The sequence below is a fragment of the Ochotona curzoniae genome, unplaced genomic scaffold, assembly GCF_017591425.1.
Source record: "Ochotona curzoniae isolate NIBS_2020 unplaced genomic scaffold, NIBS_Ocur_1.0 contig_883, whole genome shotgun sequence".
Lineage (NCBI taxonomy): Eukaryota > Metazoa > Chordata > Mammalia > Lagomorpha > Ochotonidae > Ochotona > Ochotona curzoniae.
Genome location: NW_024466599.1, coordinates 51,119,284 through 51,129,045, shown reverse-complemented (window position 1 = coordinate 51,129,045; position 9,762 = coordinate 51,119,284).

Sequence of the window (9,762 nt, the reverse complement as noted above, 5' to 3'; positions counted from 1 at the left end):
AGGACAAGATACATTTGAAAGCAGTTATCATTTGGAGAATGTGTGTACCGCTTCCCGACGGGGCGCCACAGAGCCTGCCAGCAACAGTAATAGATCCTCCCCAGCCTCCATATGTGTTCTGGGAGCCTGCCTCGCCATGTTCTTGGGGCCCTCGCTGAGCATCTGTGATGGGATTGATAAATGAGGCCTTGCTAGTGCACCAATTGCTGTAGAAGGCATGTGTGGCAATCCTGCATGTATCTGCCACCACCTTGGTGATAAACGGTGACTGTCTTTCCTACTGCAATCTCTTTCTTTTTCCTTCTTTTTTTTTTTTTAAGATTTATTTATTTTTATTGGAAAGCCAGATTTATAGAGTGAAGTGAAGACAGACAGAAAGATCTTCCATCTGCTGATTTACTCCCCAGTGTCTGCAATGACCAGAGCTGAGCTGATCGAAAGCCAGGAGCCAGGACCTTCTTTGGGGTCTCCCATGCAGGTGCAGGGTCCCAAGCCTTTGTGCCATCCTTTACTGGTTTCCTAGGCCACAAGCAGGGAGCTGGATGGGAAGTGGAGCAGCCGGGGCATGAACTGGCACCCATATGAGATCCTGGTGCATGCCAGCTTATCCACTAAGCTACTGCACTGGGCCCTGTAGTGTTTCTCTTTAGCTTGGGCAGAGGGAAGGATTGTTGAACACCCAACATAACTGGCTGCTTTCCAAAGGCAATGGTCTTGGTCTCTGGAAGCTGTGCAGTGTGAGCCAAGGTAGCCTCTTGTTCCTGAATGATAAAGTAAGACATGTCAGATGCATCCTGGCAATAGGGGCTTGTTGGAAGGAAGAAGAATCATCCAATGAATAAATAGCCGACATTTTCCCAGATTTTGTGAATGGCTCAAAGCTATAGATGCAAGCACACAAATTCAGAATAATTTTCCAATGAGCCAAACCCCAAGAAATTCACATGAGAACACATACCAGTCAACTTTCTTAAAAGTAAAGAAAAAAATCTTGAAAGAGTCTAGAGAGCACTAGTACATTGTTTTAAAAACTTAAGTTAGGAAGAACTAGCAGAATGCTTTGCCAGTAGGGATTTTAAATTTGTGAAATTTAAATTCTATGACGAGTAAGTCTACTTCTGCTATAACACCCTGATTCAGATGCTTCTCAGTCTCTCACAATGCTATAGTTTCTACCTCTTACCAGGTCTTTTAGTTTTTCTCTTGATAAGCAGACCTAGTGGTGGTGACATGTGGGTGAGTGGGAGGGTAGGTGCTCCACAGTCCTTGGGGGAACGGGGTGTCTCCATCTCTTAGGGAGCCTGAGGTCCTGAGCTGTGACGTCCACACCCGTTCCTCGGTCTCCCTGAGGAGGGATGAATGGCTGGAGTAGACTGGAGCTGAGCATCCTTCTTCCCCTCTGGGATAACTGGAGTTCACCTGAGTTGCCCATTCCCCATCTCTCAGACTTGTTAGGCTTTGATAAAACGCTAACAGTTCCAGTTTGGTAAATGGTTGTGGGCAAGTCTTTGGAAGTAAACCAGAAAGTTCTGAAGCATTTTCGAAGGTAGTTCCTTCTCCCCTCTCTCTGCCAGGATTATGAGACTTTTTGTTAACTAACATCCATTTTAAGAGCTGAATTGAGCTTCTGAGGCTAAATTTCATGAACATGTACAGTATGCCCCTTAATGGCTAGGTACCCCTGGAGGGTTAACTCACAGAGTTACCCACTTTGAACTGCCAGGATTTCATGGTACTGCAGGCTTTCCAGCCTCGGGAGTGGTTCCCACAGAGGTTTCTACTCTTTTTTTTTTTTTAAGATTTATTTATTTTTATTACAAAGTCAGATAACCAGAGAGGAGGAGAGACAGAGAGGAAGATCGAGTGTGACGGCTGGAGCTGCGCCGATCCAAAGCCAGGTGCAGGATCCCCAAGCTTTGGGCCATTCTCGACTGTTTTCCCAGGCCACAGGCAGGGAGCTGGATGGGAAGTGGAGCTGCCGGGATTAGAACCCATGCCCATATGGGATCCAGGCATGTTCAAGGCAAGGACTTTAGCCTCTAGGCCACCATGCTGCCAGGCCCATTTCTATTCTTTAGGTTGTGATTCCCTGTGTTTGTTGGCCTCTCCACTGTGAGCAGAGGTTTGCTCTGTGGTTTTACTTATCTGATGCATCTCAGAAGATCTGCTTATGCTTCAGTGTGTTCAGCTTGTGTTTGTTATTAGACTTGCAAACATGCTGGACTGAGCAAGGAGGGTGACACAAAAACACTGCAGGAAAAGGGACGCTAAGGCTACGTGTCCCCAGAAGGAATGAATGAAGGAAGTGCTCTGGACAGAAAGGGTCTCAGGAAGGGAGAAAAGCGTGCATTGCTGTCAAACACAACTGTTGAAGCAACAGCAATGAAGAGTGATGCTAACACACACGCAGGTATAATGAATGACGGCAATAGTTTAAAGACGAGGAGGGAAGAAATGGAAGCTTCTTACACTAAATGTGAAGGCAAGGTGTGATACATTAAAGGGATGCTCCGTGAACCCCAAAGAATACTACAGTAACACAAAAACGAAGAACCACAAGAGGCCAAATTGAATCATAAGAATACTCAACTAATTCAAAATGAGGCAGAGAGAAGTAACAAGAACAAATGGCATAAATTGAAAAGCAAAACAATAAAACCTAGGAAGATGAAAGAGTTAGCCTAATCATACAATAATTATATTCCGTGTAAATAGCTTAAACAATATAAGTACAATTTGGCAATTTGTCATAAACATTTTTAAAAGGCCAGATCTAACTATATGCTGTTTTTAAGAAATGTAATTTAAATATAAAGATATAAATAAGTTTAAAAGGTAGGAATAATTACACAAAGTGAACACTCATAAAAAGCATCTTGAGTTGTTACACGTAATGGTAGATGCCAAGGGTCGAGTATTGCTAATGTTAAAGAACATTCCAAAATGAAAAAGAGACAAAATTATCAGGAGAGCATACAATTCTGGTAACAGGGCTTACAAACAAAGCAAACAGGGTCTCAAAATTGAAGTAAAAACTGATTTTTTAAAAGTTTAAGGTGAAATCAACAAATTCATGATTTCAATACCACTCCCTGAAATTGGTAGAATAAGTTAACAGCAAATCTGTAAGAATGCAAAAGACGTGAAACAACACTGTGTCACTGGGTGGGACATTTACAAGACATTTAGCCTTGAAATAACAGCTTACACAGTCTTGTAAGAAGGCGCATGGCATGTTTTCTGTAACGTGTTTTATAATCTGAGCCACAAAGCGATATCTGATTAATTAAAAAAGATTCAAACTCTACAACGTGTGCTATTGAACAAAGTAAGAGTAAAATCATTAACAAAAACACCTGAGAAGCTCCCAGGTAGAAACTAAACCATTCATTATCAACCACCAATGAATCAAATAGGAGATGAAAAAGAAAGTCAGACAATATTTAAATAGGGTGCAAACAAGAATGCATACTATAAACAATTCTCAAATTAACAAAAATTTAAAACAGATGCATAAATACACCTCCAGCCAGAATGATCAGGAAAAGAGAACTTTTACGACACAAATTAGCCACTATGAAGAATGATAGAATCAGACGTGGCGTGATAGCCTATTGGCTAAAACCTCCACCTTGTGAGCCCTGGATCCCATAGGGGCACTGGTTTGTATCCAGGTTGCTCCACTTCCCTTCCAGCTCACTGCTTGCAGCCTGGGAAAGCAGTGGAAGATGGTCCAAAGCTTTGGGATCCTGCACAAATTTGGAACCTCTGAAGAAGCTCCTGACCCTTGGCTTTGGATTGGCTCGGCACCAACCGTTGTGGCTACTTAGGGAGTGAGCCAGCAGATGTCTCTCCTTTACTCTGTAAATATGACTTTGCCAATAAAAATAAATAAATCTTTTAAAAAAGATACAGTCACTCAGACTCTACAGAAACTAAAAAAAATAACAAGGAAATGTTATGAACAACTTTATGCCTATAAATTAGAAAATTAGGATGAAAAGACTAATTCTTAAAAGCTCCAACCTACCAGCACTTCCTCAAAAAGAAATAACTAACCTGAATAATAGTTCTTTATCTATGAGAGTCATTGAATTTGCTCTTAAAAATGGACCCATGAAAAAATCTAGGCTGCGACTCTCTCACTACTGAATTACAAGAGAGAGAACAATTCTTGCAAACTGTCAGGACATTGACGAGAAGAGAATAACTTTAAATCAGTTCACGAATCTGTCATAGCCTGATTTCACAGTCAAAGACAACAAGCCGATTTTAATCCCCAGGAGCAGAAATTTACTATCCCAAAAGGAGCTTTAGTAGATTAGATCCAATGGTGTGCAAAAAGGAGGAAAATATCATGATCAAGTTGGGTTTACCCCTGGAATGCAAGGTTGGTCTGATTCTCAAAACATTTTCAATGTAAGCCACCATATTAAGGATAAATAAATAAGACACAATCATTTCAAAAGACACAATTTTTTTGTGTGCCAAACTTCAACACTCATTTCCAGTTAAAAACCATTAGAAAATTAGAAATAAGAAAATGCTTCCTCATTATGTTTGAGAACAGCTATGAAAAAGTACAGGTAATGTCTTATTTCATGAAAGAAGATGTAATTCTCTCTCTCCACAAGGTTCGCAGAGACAGAACGACTGCTCTCAGCACTCTGTTCTACATAGTGCTGGAAATGCTAGCTAGCATAGTAAGCCAAGAGAAGAAAGAAATAACATAGATGAGAGCGATTAATAGCTGGTACAATTATACGTGTACCAAATCCTTGGGAACGTGCTAGAAAATACTGGAACTCAAAAGTAAGCAAAGTTGAAGGACACAGGAAAAAGATAAAATACTGTCATATGTCTGTATACTACAAATGAATTATGAGGCACACATTTTTAATTCACTTAAAATGCCATAAAAATATAAAGTATTTCTGGTAAATCTGACAAAATATGTGCAAGAACTGTACACAAAGTATGTCATTGATGAGATTTATTATTACATAATTGGAGAGTTCTATTTTTCTCCTGGGTGGGAAAGGCTCAACATTACCAAAACAGCAAACTGCTTAATGTAGGAACTGAAAGGTTCTAAAATTCATGTCGTAGTGCAAAGCACCAAAAAAGCCAACACAACTTTGAAAAAAGAGAAAACGTGGAAGTCTAAAATTACTTTATTGCAACACTTATTAGAACTGCATAAACATGTAAGGTTTAGCTCCATGGTGTAGCAAGCTATATGACTGGCAATGCCAGCAACACAGGTCAGCATGCCGATTCAAATCTCAGCTCCTCTGTTCCCAGTGCTGCTCCCTGCTTATTGGCCTGCAAAGGGAGCACCAGATGGCCCAAGTGCTTGGGCCCCTGCCACCCATGTGGGCAGGTGGGACATCTGAGTGGAGTTAGATGCTCTTGGCTTCCAGATGGCTCAGTCCTGGCTGTTGCAGTTATGTGAGGAGTGAACCAGCAGACAGATCTCTCTCTCTCACTCTATCACTCTTTCACATAAATCAAATACATCTTTTTAAAGCTACAAGTAACAAAAACCATTTGATAGTAGCAGTGAGAAAGAGGAAAAGCTCAACGGACCAAATAGAGGGTCCAGAAATAGACACATACACAAATATGTAGACAACTTACTTTCGACAAAGATGAAATTTCAGTTCAGTAGGGAAAGAGCCGCATTCTCAAAAAAAAAAAAAAATTAGGACAACTGGATGTTCATATGCAAAAATATACAAATAAAAATTCAAAAAGAACTTGGTTCCATCAGTAGCATCATATAAAAAAATCCAAAATAAATTGTAGGTCTCCAGGCTCACCAGTGTTTGCACCAACAGTGTCATGATACACTCACATAGCAGAATGGAAGAACGTGACTGTTGCTGGAGAATCATACTATTACAGTAATACAGGAGAGGAGGGGCTGGTAAACGCAGAAGATGGAAGGGGAAATCCCTGAGCCTGTGGAACTGTATCATGAAAAAATTTTTAAATAATAATAAATAAATAACACAAAAATTTAAAACTACAGTGGACTACTATTCAATAAAAGAAAAAATAAAGACAGAAGGAGAAAGAATTGATTAACACGACATGGACAAATTTTCACTACAATTGAGCAAAAGAAACCAGGCAATAAAAAAAAAAAAGACTATATGCTGTAAGTTACAGCAAATTCCATCTACATAAAGTTAAAGAAAGTGAAAATGTGTGGTGAGAAGAAAGCAAACCAGTGGGGGTTATAATGGGGACCCCAATTATGGAAGCTATCACAAATGTGAGGAAGCTTTTGGAAGAGCAGAAGATGTGCTCACACAAGATATTGTGATGGCTTCCCCAATATATGCACAAGTCAAAACTCATGGTGTATATTGTGATTATGTGCAGGTTTTCAGATGTCGGTTACACCTGCTGCAATAAAGTTGCTCAAAAAATAAACAAGTAATGGAGTGGGCAATTGATTTTTGGTCATTTTTTCCAGAACAGGCACTCAAGGGGTGGGCATTTGGTGCCACCCTGGATGCCTGCTGAGGATGCTCTGCTCTAATCCCCAGCGGCAGGTGATGGCTTAAGCCCCAGAGGGGATCCTTGCCACCCACGGAGTAAGAGACCCACTGAGTTCTGGGCTCCTGACTTTAGCTTGGCCCTGTCCTGACTATTGAGGTATTTGGGGAATGATCCAGCAGATATAAGATCTTTTTCTCTCTGCCTTTGAAATGATCGAAATTTGAAAAATAAATAAGACAACTGAGGGTACCAAGTCTTTGTTCACATAGGGATGTTGTCGACCCAGCCTGCAGACGGGTGCTCACAAAACCAATTCAATTAGCTAGAGGCTGCCTGACAATCCCTCTGCAACATGATGCAAATCCTGGTGAGAAAGACAAGCTGATTACATTTTAAAAAAGAAAAAACAAAGCAAACAAACAAAAAACCCACCGGGACCTGTTCCTGTCCACACGACCCCTCCCCCCGTCTGGGTTGTTTGCAGCAAGCGGCTGTCAGCCTGCTGCGGGGTTTCTTTTGGCTTTAGGGGTGCCCAAGGTAAGTGTGCACGGTGATTCATGTGTGCGGAAAGTACCTTGGGCTGACCGCAAGCTAGAGTTCCCTATAACTACCTCAATGTCAAAACTAACCACTGTCTCCTAGGCAGTTAAAAAAAAAAAGAGAAAGAAAATCCCATGATCTTCGTTTAGGTCACTTTGGAGGGTTGCACAAAGTCTCTTTCCCATTCTTAGAAGTTCCTTTTAACAAGTTGCTTTTTTTTTCCACCCTGAAGGAGATTTTGTTCTCACCACAAGTAAATCAACATTTTGCAGAGGCTTTGCTGCCCTAAGCAAACCTTCCCCAGTCCTCCCACACACACAACAACTGTGAAGCGGAGCAAACAGAAGCTCTGTTCTTGGCACCCAAGTCTCAATGGGACAGAGAGGGGACACTTGATACAGACCTTGATGAAGTATCACAGAGGGGTGAGGATAAAAAGGAGAACTCGGGCTGTTGTCTTAAATTTGAGAACACAAAACAGGAAGGCGTGCAGTAACACCAGATGTGAGAGCAGGCCATGGTCTCAATGAGACACTGGGATGTGGGAGTCATTAGCATATGGGTGGTACTTGAAAGCTGTAGCAGATGAACTGCCGCTGGGGATCACTACATCCCCTATGAGAGCATCAGTTTATGGCTCATGTGCTCCACTTCCAATCCAGATTCCTGCTCATGTGCCTGGGAGGTAGTGGATGAGGACTCGAGTGCTTGGGACCCTGCCACCCACCTGGGAAACCTGGATTTGATTCCTGGCTCCTGGCTCCTGGCTCCTGGCTCCTGGCTCCCGACTTCAACCTGGTCTAGCACTGGCTGTTGCAGGCATTTGCAAGAGGAAGCCAGAAGATGAGAGCTGTTTTTGCTTCATTCTCTTCTCTCTGTCTTTCTCTGCATCTCAAATAAACTCATAGTTCATGAAGTAAGAGTTGTTTGTTCTTCCTGCATTTAATGACCACTGAGCATGCCAGATATCCTTTCAAGCCTTGTGTTAGGGAGATGAGTAAGACATGACCTCTGCTCAAGGGGTTTAAGGGTTAAGAGCAAACAGGTGTTTGTCCTGAGAGTGTAGCTTTAGTCTCAACACCTGTCACCACCCACAAGAAAACTTTTGTTGGATAGGAATGACTTCACCATGTCCACTAACTCTTGACAATTGGGAGGCTCCTCTCAATAAATGTTGCAGAAATCACTGGATATCCATCCAGAGTTTAAAAAATGTAAAAAAGGAACTTTGATCCCTACCTCACACCAAACACTAAAATGAACTAGAAATAGATTTTAGACCTGCGTGTGAAAAGTAAAACCACAAAATGTCTCTAGAAGAGAACATCAGACAGTATCTTTCTGACATTTGGCAAAGATTTCTTAAGACTCACACAAAAAGCAATGCCTGTAGCAGTTTAAAGAGATTGATGGGGCTTGATCCAAAGGAAGCCTCTGTTTATTTACAGGAATCCTGAATAAAGGAATCTGGCAAACTCTAACTGGGAGACACAGCCATCTGAGAACACTTTCTCACTAATCCCAGCATCTTGATTGTTGCATGCCCTTAATCCCTATGAAAACACATTTTCAAAAGGGCCATGGCCTTTAAGAAGCCATGCAGGGAGACACAGGGGCTGTTCTAGGTTCAGAAAGGGCCCTGACCAATGCAGAGATGTTCCTCAGCCATGCCAAATCCTGCGTTTCTGGTTTGGGGCCTGAGAATGCTGAAAAGGGAAAGCCTGTTTCTGAGTGCGTTTCTCTTTGCAGATATCAGACAGCCTGAAGCATCAGCAAGACTGCAGATGTGAAAAGACTTTTTTTTTAACCAAATGTATGAGTCAAGATACAGAGAAGCAGAACCAAGGAAGTGTGTGTGTTTGTGTGTGTGTGTGTGTGTGTGTGAAAACTGATACTTATTTTTAAATGCTTATTTATTTGAAAGGCACAGTTACAAAAGAGAGAGAGAGAGGGAAAGAGAGACACAGAGAGAAAGAGATCTTCTGTCCACTGATTCACTCCTCCAATGACCTCAGTAGCTAGGCTGAGTCAGGTAGAAGCCAGAATCTAGAAGCTTCATCTTGGTCTCCCATGTGGGTTCAGAGACACTTGACCTGTCTTCTGGTGCTTCCCACGTTGTTAACAGGGAACTTGATTAGAAGCAGAGCAACTGGGACTCCAACTCATGTGGGATGGCAGCATCGCAGGTGGCAGCTTAACCAGTTACACCACCATGCTGGCCTCAAGAATGGTTTTGAAGAACTGGCCTTTGCCAGCATTGTGGCACATCAAGCTCAGTTGTGGTCTCCAGTGCCAGCATCCCCTACCAAAGTGCTAGCTGAAGCCGTAATGATGTGGATTCCAGTCTAGTCTCCTCGTAATGCACCTGGAAAGGTGGCAGCTGGTGGCCCAAGTACTTGGTCCCTGGCAACCCGTGGGAACCCCAGATGGAGTTCCTGGCTCCTGGCTTCATCCTAGCTCAAGCATGGCTTTTGTGGAATTGGGGCAGTAGGTCAGCGAATGGAATCTCTGACTCCTGTCCTTCTACCCTCTCTCCTTCTTTCTCTGTCGCTCTGCACTCCAAATAAAAACATATTTAAAGAAAGAATAGGCTTGCATGGGTTTGGGATTTGGCAAATGTAAAACCTGCAGGACAGGCATGGAAACTCAGGAAGAGCTGAGAGTGTGAGGACCCTGAGGACCACCTGGTGCGGGCTCCAAAGAACGGCCTCT